The following is a 14,623-nucleotide window of genomic DNA, read 5'->3' as shown; positions in this document are numbered from 1 at the left end:
AGAAAACTCGAGCGAGAAAGAGAGAGAGGGGGTTGAGAAAGCTACTACACCAACTAGTTGAGTTATAATTTCTTCGTAAAGAGGGAATGAAAGCAACATTATAACAAATTATATGTGGACACCAACTAATGAAAGGCTGCCCCATTTTCTAATAATTTTGTCTGTAACCGGCAACTCAATGCCTCCCATGGTCCCAATCCAACTCCCTTTCTAAATTTTATGCAATTCCATTGCATTATTCGTTTCTCCGATTTCTTGTCTTGGAGAAATGTCTTCTTTCATGAATTTTATATTGGACAAGTCTTATTTCCCACCCAACGTTTAATAAAACATCAAATTTTTATCATTTAAATTTAAAAAAAAAATGATTTTCCACATATTTGTTAAAATCGATAAATAATTTTAATAATAAAAGAATATTTATGTCATGTTATCTAAATATTATGATAAAAAAGGTGTAAATATCATTTTTTAAAATTTTATTAGAAGCAAATGAATGTTTTTCTTATCTTATTTTAAAATTATTATATTTATCTTATATATTTTGAAAATATAACTATAACTTCAATAGTTTATTATAAATTATTTCTACTATTAATTTTTTATGTTTTATTTAGTGTAATTATTATTTTTAAAACTATATAGAGATATTTTAAAATTTTGAAAATTTCAAAAACATCTTAAACTTTTTTTTAAATTTTAAAGTCCCCTTTAAATTTTTATTTCCTCCCCTAAAATTTTTACAATTTATAGTTCATCCCAAATATACAATTATACATCTACCTCTATAGATAATTGTACTATAAAATTTTTCATTATCTTTAATTGAAATTAATATAAAACTAGGATATAAATATCATTTAATAAAAATTTAAGTGCAAAGTGTTATTTGCTATGAGGGTTTTTTGTCTGTTTAATAATTTTATAAAAACATTAATGTATTTTGTTAGCAAATTCAATAGAGTGGTGCAAAATTAGTTTTTTAAATTTAAAGGGTTTATTTCAAACAATCATTTGTACTTTTATATTTCCAAACCAACAAAACTTATTTCTATGGACATGGTCACATGGGAATTAATAGACTATGGCCTTCTGTGATACTATTTCTAAAATTGGACACTCTATGAAAAGAAACACTCATATGATTAATATCTTTTCAAAAATTGGGCTCTTTAAATTTTTCCCTTTAATGAAGCTATATATAACAAAGAAAAATTGAGAAATTAATTTGAAATTTTCATTGATGTTATGGGTATATATATATATTTGTATATAATTTGAGTACATAGAAAATGTGTCATCATCTGATTAGATGTTATTTTATTTTTATTTTAAAATCATTCAATTATAAGATAAAAATATTATTTATATATTTAAAATATATATTAAAAATATATTTGTATAGTTTTATTATTTTTTAATATATTGGTTTAGGACTCTCTCTTTTGGACTCACCCCCCACATTATATTTAGTCAAAGAGTCGTGAATTCGAGGGATTTGAATTATAGTAATGTATGGATCAGTTGCTTTTCAATTAGCTGTTAACAACCAAACAATCTTCAACCCAATAATTATGTAAATTAATCACTAATTAGTAATTAGGAAGGAGAATATGGATTGATTAAGTGACCACTTACTAATGATAGAGCTTTTGCCGGCCCTTATTTTAATTTTTAACCATTAAGCTGAACGAACATTTCTTAATTTTGAAGAAACTTAAATAAGAAAAAAGGAAGGAAGAACTAAAGGAGAAAAGTAGAAGCAACTAAAGTTACTTTGAGAGAATTTATATATAAAATAAATCAATTTTAAATCTACAAGATTTATGCACAAATTATAAAATACTGAATTAAATTTTAGTATTTTAAGAATACCTGAATCACTATACAAACTGAATTTATAAAGTATCGAAAATTATCTACTGCGATTATCTTTCGACGTGATTTATTATTCTACTCTAGATACCTTTCTGAATAACAGTTTTGAATGAGTAAATTATACTATAAATATATTGCATTAGGTTTTGGAGCAAATACTTAGTCAATATATAGTAAGTTAATTAACTTTCTATCAAAGTCTAATAAAACTCAAAACCCACATTTATGTTATTCACTTATATTAGACTTATCTTTATAGATTATTTAATTTTATTTATAAATTAATATTAAACTATTTAATAATTAATATTAGTCTTTGATGAATAAAAAACATAATTAATATTAGTCTTTGTACGGACTTTAAATATATTACTTGCCATATGAGATGAAATTAATATTGATCGACTTCCCACAATTCCATCTGTGTGGATCGGCCATAACATTCCTCTGGTAGAAGTACCAAGTATAAATACACATATATTATATCACTTTTTATATCTCTTCGGCCTTATTATTGCTTGTAAAGAGTTTTTTATGTTTTTTTTTCTTTGGGTACCACCATTTGTATAATTTCTGCCTCCCCATTTTCTGGATCATGCTTTTCTATTTATTTAATTTTTCAGCTGTTGAAGTTAATGTATTGTCTACTGGGTAGATAGATGGGAGGGGTCACAACCAGGCCAGCTAATAAATTTTTATAATGCAAATGTTGGCTGTATATTCACTCCTTCCCTTTCATTATTCACATGTTTATCTTTTCCTTTTTCCTGATCTTTTATTTGTTTATTCATTATGATCCTCCTGATATTGTTGGTCTTTTTAATCATATTTCCAGTAATCATCCATCCTTTAAATGATTATTAAACGAACGGAAAGTTTTAAAAAATTAAAATATATCTTGAAAGCACAACCATTATAATCATAAACAAAATGTGAAATAATACATGAAAAGCAAAAGAAGAAACAGGCAAAAACCTCCTCTCATGCTTTCTCAGTTATGTTTCTTTTACTGGTATTAAGTTAGCATGCATAATCAAGCTCCAGGCTACCAATTTCAACTTGACTTATTGCAGCTATATGCTCATAGAAATGACTGTAAATTAAAGTAGCTAATAGAGGAGATAATAAATTGTCTCTGAACACTACAAAACTTTTCCCTGGTCTGTGGGAGAGTTAAATTAATTATATCCATGGTGGCCAACAATATATAGCTTCTGAGGAACAGAATTAATGGTGTGCCCACCAGGCAGAAGGGTTTGGAGAAGGAGGGACCATTGCCAACTACAACTGATAGAAATATGTAGCTGGAGCTGGCTTGCGTGTTCTTCAATCCATTAATTTTGCTGATGGAATTTTGGCCACATACATTCACTAATGAAAACAGCTAGGCAATGCATATTTTGTATAAATGAATATAAAATAAAGTTCCATTCACACTGGGTTTATGGATATCTTCCAACTCCACCAGTACGCAGTACATAGAAATAGACTTTTCTTCTGTACTTATCTTTAGTTCAAAGCACCTTAAAATCAAATTCCATCCAGACCAGTTTAATTCATTTGTGTAAGTTTGGTTTTATACATTGAATCTTTAGGAATCTCTTTAAAGATTAAGAATATTTAAAAAGAATGTTGAAATTTATAAAAAACACTAAAAAAAAAAAACTTTAACAAGGGAATTTTTTTTTATTCTTGTCATTAATACTTTTGATAAGAAAAATTATAACGATAGTCGATGATAAATTTTTTTTCAATGTTAAAATTTTTTAACAATTAATTTTTTTATTAAAATCATAAATTTATTTAATTTTTATAAGATTATAAATAATTAATTATTAAATTTATAAAAAAAATACTAATAATAATCGGATATTATCTCCTTATTATTTTTTCTCTTTCAAATGCAATTTTTTTTTTCTAACGAAAGTTGAGTCATTAATTCCATGTAATAAATTATAGGATAGATTCCATGGAAGATAAAGAGCTCATCTACAAGGCTACCCATTGTAATATTATTAAATTTGTTTAGTTGTTACATGCACATATGTCTCCAATGATTTTGGGTATCTTTAAAAACGTCCATTTATTTCCAAGTCAGTCAACATTGCCTGCTAGTTTTGTCCCGTATTAGGTCCTCTTCTTCAGCCCTTCTACCTTGTAATTTAGCAGAAATTTGGCTGTACACGTAACATAAATGAACACATTCACCCCTCATTACTTCTCATTCCTAACACTTCCCAATTTACACGGCATTGCCATTAACTCTTAAGTTTCTATTTCCCAAGAGACTGAACTCCCTCATTTATGTATTGCTAAAAACTATTCTGATATTTACAAGCAAAGCGAAGGGCAGTTAAAGTTAATTTGGATAAGAAAAGCGTATTTTAAGGTAGCTATACATGGCTCTAAATGGTCTCAATTATGAAACACACTTTGTTTAGTTTTTCTTTGTTGACAGGTTTCAACTTTGAAGATGGATATATAATGAAACCAACTAACGTGTATATGTATATATATATCAAATGAGCTTTAATTAGCTTGCTTTGGTAAAGATATAATAATGAAAAGAAAAAGATATAGATGATGATAAGGTGGATGATGCGTTTGAAAATTTGATGGGAGAAAAGGAAGCAGCAAATGTGGATGCCACCAACCATGAAACTTGAGGTAGGTAGATATCCACAAAGGAAATTAAAGATGGGAAAATGACAACACCCCACTTGCCTTTTTCATTGGGTGATACTGATCAGTGCCCATTTCCTCTATTCATACATGAGTCCCTCTCAACAACACTATTTTCTACATACCACTTAAGAAATTCGATAAAAGATAACTTACAACGATTAGTTTGAGTAGTAAAAGAAAAAAAATTTTAAATATAAAAGAGTAAGAGTTTAAATCTTTTTTGATAATCGAAAAATAACCCTAAGTTAGAACTAAAATTGATTAATAACTAAGTCAAGAATCTATTAAAACACTAAAGTGGGCCTTCTAAAATCTGAGTGAGGTTGGATACAACCAAAATCAAGGCACATCCCAAAATTAAGATATAAACCAAACTTTGAGAAGGGCTAAGTAATATGGAGCAACAGGTTAATTAATCAAGACTATGCTATATCCCAGAATTTGTGTGGGTATTAATATGGAGCAACAGGTTATATTTATTTACAAAACTAGTGTAATTGTTTGTATAGGTAACTAAAATAGTACTATATATCGATTCAACAATTAGCATTCTATTTGGGGCACCAATGACTATTAATAAGAGCTTATTAATGTAACATAGGCCCATATCTAACCACTTTCATGTTTATAGTTCTTACTATTTGATAGGTCAAGATGATGCCTTCCCTTTGAGGGTACCGATTACTATTAATAAGACTACTAATTCTTAATATAATATTTATGCAGCTTAAAATCTATGTGATTTTTTTTTTTTTTTAAATTTGGTTAATGTAGTATAAAAGAGATTGAGATAAGCGTATGAACTAATTAAGATACTATGGGCTTTAGTGCAAAAGCCCAAATGGGAAATAGGCCATGGCCCAAAATGAAAACTAACAGTTGAAGGGAAGGTAGGCTTCTTAAAGGAATTCTCATTTTTTTTTTTTTTAATAAGAGACAATTAAGTTGTATTAAGATATAATGCATACAATTTTGTATATAAATAATAATATATTATTATATAATTGAGTAAAATTAAAATTAAAATAATATTTAATTATATAGTTATACATTATTGTTTATACAGATAGTTTTATTATTAAGATAATTGTTCATATGAAAACTTATTCATTCAAGATGAGACGCGTAATAAAATAAACTATTGAAATGAAAGATTTCGGCGTCAAATTCTGAAAACAATAAAAATTAAATAATTTAGCTATTCAACTAAAATTAGTTTTGGCTTAATTTCCTTAGCTGATTATGTTAATGTAAGATTAAAAACAGTCAATATGGTACTCCTCATAACATGCAAATGGAAATAAAATAAACTCATGTGTATGAATAATTAGTATTAATTTGAGTGTTAATATATCTTTATTTTTAATTTAATATCATTCTATTATATAATAATGAGTATCTATTTTAATACTAAATATTATTCATTTTGAGTTATGCCTAATACCTTTGATTTCTTATGAATGTCCTATTGGAATTTCTTATGTGGACATATTTATTGATTACCCTTTTATTTGATCAATAAAACTATGTGTACCCATTTTGGGTACTCAAACTATGTGTACCTATTTTGGGTACAGAAATGTGTACACATTTATATGTGTCATCATGTGATTGAATGATTTTGAATTAAGAATAAAACAATAACCAATCATATAATGACATATATGAGTGTGTATACATTTGTGTATCTAAAGTGGGTATACATAGTATTGCTCTTATTTGATTAAAACAAAACTGGATAAGTGTATAATCTAGAATCAATTTATTGGATATTATATTATCATATTGTAAAGACCTGTTATATTTCATATTAGGTCTTTTTACTTTGAATGACAAGTATAGGTTGTTGTACTCTATTAAGCTTTTAATGAGAAGGTTCAATAAACTTATTATAAAAAAACTAAGTCCCTCTCTCAGAATATACATAAGCGATATATGTACCCATTCATGTTGATCACATTCAAGTTCTATGTGTTATTTGGTCGAAAAACCAATTTCATTTATCGATAATCGATCATATTTAGAGTTAATTTTGTAGTAATTATAGTGTATTAGCTTGTTTGAATCGCTAAAATTTGTAATTTTAAGTATTCTATAATTTGTTTGTATAAACATTTGTTGTGGTTCAATAGATTAATTGCATGAATGTATTGAATGAATTTGTGTAATTAATCCTACATGTCCTGCCAAGCTTAAAGGTGGGTAAATAAGATAATATATTTTGTGTTGTGGTAAGTGATTAAAAGCGGGATTCATTTTTCTTTTTAAACCAAGAGACTCTGTTAGTATTTGTTAAATAAATAAACCGGAGACACAATAACTAAACCTACAATTATTACACTAAATAACTTAAAATTTCTCAAGCATGATAAAGGCCACCAATGTAGTGAGATATACATAGAGTGGATATATTGCGGCTTGATTTGATTTATGATATTCTGTCTAGGCTTCCCAGTGAATGAGTCATGAGATGCACAAGCCTTTGTAAGAGTTGGTATGGCCCGACTCAAAATCCATATTTTATCAAGGATTCATGCTTCAATCAAAATGTAAAGTAGATGTGAAGAGACAACTATTAGTGGACATTTTGGAGCACAAGATTAGAAAGACCCCAAGCTTCTGAGAAATTGCTGTTGCCAGCACATTTCAAGAATTGTTGAAAGCATCCCTACGTAATGTTGAGATCGAAGAGAGTACCTAAAAAGGTCTAAGACACATCAATACAGCTCAGTTTAAGGGGGAATGTTGAGAAGAAGTAGCAGAGGGTCAAGATAAGCCCACTGCTGAAGTTATTAAAATACTGGGTTCCTGAGTTGCTAAACTGCATTTTCTGAAGAAACAAGAAGCTGTTATAATAAGCTGAGCTGAAGACTGCCGATGGAAGTTATCTGTCTACTGTTTAATTTGACAGATTTTATTTTATTTATTTTATAACGGGGGACCTGATCGTATTTGTCAAACGGTTTATTTTTTATTCAGCTAATCAATACAATTCAGTAAATTTCTCTCTCAATTTTTGCCAAATCCCTTGAGCCTTCACAATGTAGACCCTTGAAGACACATGTCTCAAGTTATGGTAAATTTTACCTCACATTCTCCATTTTCAACTACTCTAGAAAAGATGACAAGAATCTCGAATGGAGCAACGTCTGTTTTCTCCTCCAACTTGTAGGTTATCTTATCAAAATTAACATGTACAAATTATCGATTTTGAGAATCACAAGACTCTCAACAGATACAGTGATTATTTTGATCAACCCTTCATTTACTTAAGCATAGCCAGAGCACTTTAACTCAACTTCAATGGCAAGTTTACAAGAGAGTTTTTGGACTTTTAATTCAAATTGATTTTATTAATTCTTCATCTAAAATGTTGTGCATATGCTAATTAACTGTTGAAATATATTAGATTTATAAGTGTGAAGATTAAAACTCATATTATGCAAAACCAATTGTTTTATTGTGAGATTTTTTTCCCTTAAGTGTGATCACCATAGACTATTAAGTTTACCGTTTTGATGGTGTGCGTTGTCCTTTGGTACCGGGATCAAGTTTCATTGTTAGACCCACCTATTTGATTTTGTATTGTGATAGCATAGTAAAATATATTATACCTATAAATGTAAAAATCAAACTCATATTATATAAAATCAATACGCTTGTGTTAAAGTCTAATTTATCATACTTATATATTACCAACTTATAATATTGTTTTTATTATATATGAGACTCTTCTACTAAATTTCAAAAGGTTGATATTATTTAGTTGCTCCGCATTTTGAAATATGAAAAAGTAAACTTAAGTTTGATAACTTGAGTATTGCCTAAATTTTAATAGTACAATTGATCAGCCACAAAAATCTAAGATGGATCAAGACAACTCAATTTGAGAGAAATGTTGACAAGAACTACCGGAGAGTCTTTCTGAAGTTATTAAAATGTAGGGTTACTAACTAAACTACATTTTTGAATAAATAAGAAGTTGCTATAACAAGTTGAGAATTGTTGCTAAGCTGAAGACCGTTGAGTTACTAATGAAGCTGCTGATGGAAGTTTTTAAGCTGACGTACTCTGCAATATGTACTCCGTTTTGTTCTGAAGTAGCTAATAAAGTGATTTGTTTAGAAGAAATGTAGCATCAGTTCAAGCTTAATTCTGCTGAAAGTCAGTGGTAAGATGATTGTTGGCTCCGTTTACAATTACTGTTAAATTTGACAAATTTTGTTACCTCTTGCCTCTTTAGTTAGATAGGTCAACTAAGAGTACAATGAACAGACCTACAACTACTGTAAATATCATCGGGTCTTAAATCCAGTCTTTTCACCCGGGGATTCTTTGGCTCATACACTCAAGCTAACCCTTTGGCAAATGTTCCATTATACTAATTCAACTAATCATGAATACAATTCAGTAAAATCCCCTTTCAAATTTTGCAAAATCTCTCGATCCTTCCCACTACAAGACAGATAAAGGTCAAAATTGATTGAATCATATAAAACCCATGAACGATCCAACTTTACTCCTCAAGCGGGCAAGTCTGTTATAACATTATACATAATAAATGGTTTTTAGAATACAACTTTACACTCAATTAAGTAAAATATAAGCCAACCATATGCACGCAGATTATTAATTGCATTTAGAGGTTAATTAAAGAGTAGCGTAATAAAAATTATTGCAGGTTAACTAAATTAAACAACGTTTATCACAGCATTGGTGATTAATCATTTCTCACCAAGTTGGGCAAAAAAAGTTTGGCACATTCTCCTTCACATGGCAAAATCGCCTGAGTCTTATGAAATTGGCTTCAGGTGGAACTATTATAACATTTTTGTGCAGGTGCCAATGGAGCAACATTGAGGTTACATAAGAATGGTAATGGGGTACAAATTTGCTTATTGTCTTTTTACAAGAATCGATTACCTTTCACACGCTAAGCCAATTTTGTGTAACAAATAATAATGCACATATAAGACAGAGAGAGCATGCAGCTTGACAGAATTCTAAATCTGTGTAGTGTAATGCTTTTTTAGAGAAATTCTTTGACCAAGGAGGATCCCGAAGAGATTTCTATTGTCTATATAGGATGAACATAAATTACAGGTTGCTTATCCACTCACCCAAACCCTGATTTGGAGAACTTATGTAGTTATGTCACCATCACCACTGCCTAAATCATAATTCCTGGAAAAATAATCCTGAAATATTCGGAGAGCTAAAAATTTCATCACAATTCAAAAAGAAACAAACCAACCAGAAAATGGAACCTGAAGTATGTTTAATTATCTGAAAATTAACTTAAAGGGGATGGATTAAAAGTTAATTAACAAAGAGAGACCAACAATCTTAACCACTCTTATGTTAAATGTGTGAAAATAAAAAGATGCTATATATAAATTTATTGTTGATAAAAAAGGTTGAACACGATCTCCATCACTAAGTATTTTTGGTAGATTTGTTGACCTTGAAGAACGGCCATAAGCAGACGTGCATAGATTGGTTTCCGGAAAGTGTCTCTGAAAGGAACCTTCTACCTCCTAAACACCGCAACTCATCGGATAAGGCGTGCATTAGTTGGCATTGGACAAGGCGTGCATTAATTGGCTTTGCGGTGCCTCCATATAACACCCTATCGCCAGATCATACCCTAAGGGTAATTTGCCTAGATGATGTGTCATGATTACAATGAAACTGTCATAAATGCATTTGCAAAAAAGTTAGGTTTATGAAATACCTTATAAATCTCGGATAAGATGAAATCAGTGATCATAAGCTAAAATATGGGTACATACAAAGATGATCTTCCAGATAGTATATCGAGATAATGCACAGGCAAATTGGAAAAATTCAGCCTGTGACACTCCATCTTCAACGGAGAAGACTTTAGGCAAACAAAACAAAACACATCATTTTTATATTAGTTTACGAATCAAATGCATTCATGTTAAAGATTGAACAGCTCTGTTTGATCAGAGGTTGAGCTGTCCCCATTTCCCCGAGATGTCGCTGAAGGGTCCATTCAGAAGTTATTAATTTCATGAGATGAACAAGGGCATTTTAATTTACTCTTTTAGTAAATTAAAAGCAATTGCAAATTACTGTTTATGTGATGGAAATTTTATTATTTGTTTGGGATATAAATGATACAAGATTCTCTCTCTCTCTCTCTTAAAATTTACTGTTTTAATACAATAACTTAGAATTTTTTATCACTTCGAATGCTAACAAAATCATAAAATATTAAAATTTTTAAAGAAAAGTTTTATAGTGATAATTGGATGGTCTTCTGAAATCAGTTATACAATTTCACTCTGATCAAAAGTAGATTTGGGAAAATTACAAAGGGAAATGTAAAAAATATTAAAATTTATGATTAAATGCTATATGAATAGAAAGTAGCTTGATAATAAACTAAAACGGGTACGTAATTAATTAATAGGCTAATCCTTTTTTGGTTAAATTATAACCTAAGAACAATAGCTTAAAATAAATTCTTTCCGATTTTAGCTAGAGTTGAATCCATGATATGATTAGACAACTGAAGAAAAATAAACTCTTCTTCAGCCATCTAAATACTTAATTATGCTAAGTTGTTTAGTGAGTTGCTTTGGGTAATCACTTTCCAATTTTAGCTGTGACTAAGTGATAATGATATGTATGACAATCCAACTTAATTAAATAAATCTTTCATCCTTTTGGGACAAATCAAAGTTGCTCACATTTTAGTCCATCTTAATCATTAATTATATTGATATTTATTATAATATATCAATATAACAAGCCATACCTTATGGTTCATCAAATTATTTATTTATTTGGTGCTTTGCCCAAGAAACCTATTTTACCTCACTCGGGAAAATTAATTGAAACACATAATTTCATCACTTTGACTTTGGCTAAGGTTTAATCTATACATTAGTGTGGAAAACATACAGGCAAAATTCGATCCCAAGGTTTAGTTTATCGCCAAACTTTCAACCATTAAGTTTTAAAAAGGCCAACGGACTATTTCTCACCCAAAGTATGCGCATTTTTCAAGTTTTCCTCCATTAACTTTAAAAATCTTATTTACCCACTCATAGACTGTTAAAATTAGCTGAGTCCGTTAATTATATCATTTTTTCCCCTAAACCTTAAAAACTAATAATTTCAACCCCAACCTAAGTTTTAAAAAATAACATTTTTGCCCCTAGGGTTTCTAGTTTTTAGAGTGTTTTTTTCCAGTGTCGTTTCTTCCTCTCCGATGACCTCCAAGCGATGGCTCTTCCTCTCCAGCATGGTCTTCTTTCGACTGCTCTTCTTGAAGTGGTGATCGACGAAGACGACCAATCTTCATCGATCACCTCTCCCAGCAGAGCCGTTGAAAGAAGACCGTGCCAAAGAGGAAGAGCCGTCGCTTGGATGTCGCCAGAGAGGAAGAAACGACACCGGAAAAATGCACTTTGAAAACTGGAAACCCTAGGGAGGGAATGCTGTTTTTTAAAACTTGGGTTGGGGTAAAATTATTAGTTTTTAGGGTTTACGGGGGCGAAAATAAATCAAATTTAAGTTTATTTTTTATAATACAGACAAAATAATGATTTTACCCTTGAAACCGTTAGTTTTAACCGTACACATGTGGGTAAATAGGATTTTCAAAGTTAATGGGGGGAAACTTGAGAAATGCGCATACCTTCGGTGGGAAATAGTCCTTTGGCCTTTTAAAAACTCAAATACTCTTTTGTCAACTGTTAAAGTTAACAAAATCCATTAAATCAAAAAGTATAATAGTTATTTAATCAGTATTATTAAAAAGTAAAATTTTATCTTATTCCTCTATTTTAGTTTTAAAAACTTACAATTCTCTTAAATTTAAATTTTAAAAAATTATATTTTTCATCCATTAAGGTTTGCATTTTTTCTCTTCATTCTCCTGTTCAATTTGACCCAAAATGCACATTGTAGAGTCCTAATTCGATTGTGGGTTATCTGAAAGTTATTGAATGAGACAATTCGAGGAAGGGTGGAGGTGTATGGTTTATTGAAAAGATATAGAGGTTATTATTAATTTATTTATTACGTAGCGCCCTCACATGCAAACCTAGGAGAAAGACACGGATTTGTCATACATGAGACTACATTATATTATATGTATTTCATATTAATTTTATATATATATCCTGTCAATTTCATTATTAATCAATAACCCCAGCTCGGAAAGATGTAGCTCAAGCCTGAAGGGTCTTTTCTATGTCTTTCACTCATCACTTGCATGGAAATTTTAATATTTCACTTGCCGGAGAAAATCATCAATCTATGGTTTTTGTATTGCAATAATAGAAATACTTAAAAATCAAGGTGGCTGTCATCTTGTCATTGCCTACCAATTTGGTTTTGCTTATGTTAGATTAAATTGTCCTTCCCTCTCTATCGTCAAATGAAAACATTGTCGTTTTTCGGTGTAGTCATGACTACTGGTATCAATATTCTCTAAAGAGCAGCGAGCTCAACCAACATTTTATGGTGGATTTGCTTCATCCATTAGCCATCAATATATCAGTAAAACAATCAAGACAACCCATCTTTGCATGTAAACCACTGTCGATTTCAAACAACTTTCAAATTGTTGTGATTTTAAGGCCATTCAATGGATTCTCTCTTATACCCACCTCTGGACAACACATCTCCCTCTCAACAAAAACTCGATTGTTTTTTTGCCAAACCAATCACAATCGCTAGGGAACAAGGACTCCATTTACTTTTCAACACTAAATGGTAAACTAGTAGGGTACTTTTGTGATTATGTGAGGTCTTCCATGCCTATATTATCAATAGAAAAAATGTAAAGGTCGCTACCAATTAATCTCTAGATGGCAAAGACTCATCCATCTAGATCACTCTTGCCCTTCTGACACGAACATAGTCCCTATAGAAATGTAAAGGCCGGCACTGATTAATTTTCGGTTAAATGTTTGACTTTTTAAGATTTTTGTACACTTTCATGTGTCAACATTGCATTGGTTGAATTCTTAAATATATATATATATATATATATATATATAGTATTTTTTTAGGTTCATGAAAAATGATCATGCTACCCTTTTATGTAACAATTTTCATTAAAGAAAAGTAGATGATGAGTGAAAAAATAAACTTTTCAAATTTGAAGAGTAGAAAATTATTGTTTCATCAAAGTTCAAGCGGAAAACAGTTATTGGGCCTAGTAATTATTACTGCAACATAATATGCACAGTTTTCGAAACATTATGATGATGATGAGGACTAAAATTCAAGGGAAAAAGCAAAAAAAAAAAAAGTTCGAATCTGTTCAGAAATGGAGGAAGAAGAGTAAGGTTTTGTATAGAGAGATATTTTCTTAAGAACAATTGAGGAAAATTTTTTGATTTATTGAAAATTTTTATATCTAACGACAACTCACAATAGTTCAATTTGCACAATGGTTTTAGCAGAAAACGTTAACATAACTCTAACATTCTATTGACTTTTCTAGACTTAACAAAGTTTTTAACTCTCTTAATCTTGTTACATCAGCAAGAGACACCAACAAAAAAGGAGAGATCTTCAATCAACTGATCAAGAAGACTACAATCACAACACCAACTTTAGTTTCTCTAATGAGAAGAGATTAATAACAAAAAATCCACCAAAAAGTATCTTTACTAGAACATATCACAACAAATCCATAATTGATATCACCATTACCATAAAATTAACTTCACCAGAGATGACGACTCAACATCCGCCAAAGAACTTCCCAAAACAAGGAGAAACAATAACACATGCCATTGAATTATTTTCTAATGCCAAAAGAAAAGATCACCACCAAGAAGTCTAAATGAAAGGAATTGGCTTGCCGAGTGCAAAATAGATTTAGGATTTCAATTTAGAGGTAGTGTGAACCTAAGTTGTATTTGCCACTCCTATAAGATCAGGAAACATAAAATCAAATCCAAAGTCAGTAATTTTCCATAGTTATCATATGGAAATAGACAATGTTGTTGCCTTAGAGTCTTAAATCTTGCCACAACCAATGTTTTTAGTGCGTATTTTAGACTTTTGA

The 14,623-nt window shown here is 30.0% G+C and overlaps 1 long non-coding RNA gene across 1 annotated transcript; it reads right to left on the bottom strand.

Moving 5' to 3' along the window:
• Window positions 1-9,935: 9,935 nt before the first annotated feature.
• Window positions 9,936-10,440, bottom strand: LOC123212601. The gene is made up of 2 exons (XR_006501569.1): window positions 10,356-10,440; window positions 9,936-10,254 (listed from the first exon to the last, which is right to left on the bottom strand). It is a non-coding gene; the product is annotated as an uncharacterized LOC123212601 (long non-coding RNA).
• Window positions 10,441-14,623: the final 4,183 nt, after the last annotated feature.

This window comes from Mangifera indica, chromosome 3 (assembly GCF_011075055.1).
Source record: "Mangifera indica cultivar Alphonso chromosome 3, CATAS_Mindica_2.1, whole genome shotgun sequence".
Lineage (NCBI taxonomy): Eukaryota > Viridiplantae > Streptophyta > Magnoliopsida > Sapindales > Anacardiaceae > Mangifera > Mangifera indica.
Note: the sequence above shows the minus strand (reverse complement) of the source record. Positions and strands in the feature narration are given on the sequence as shown.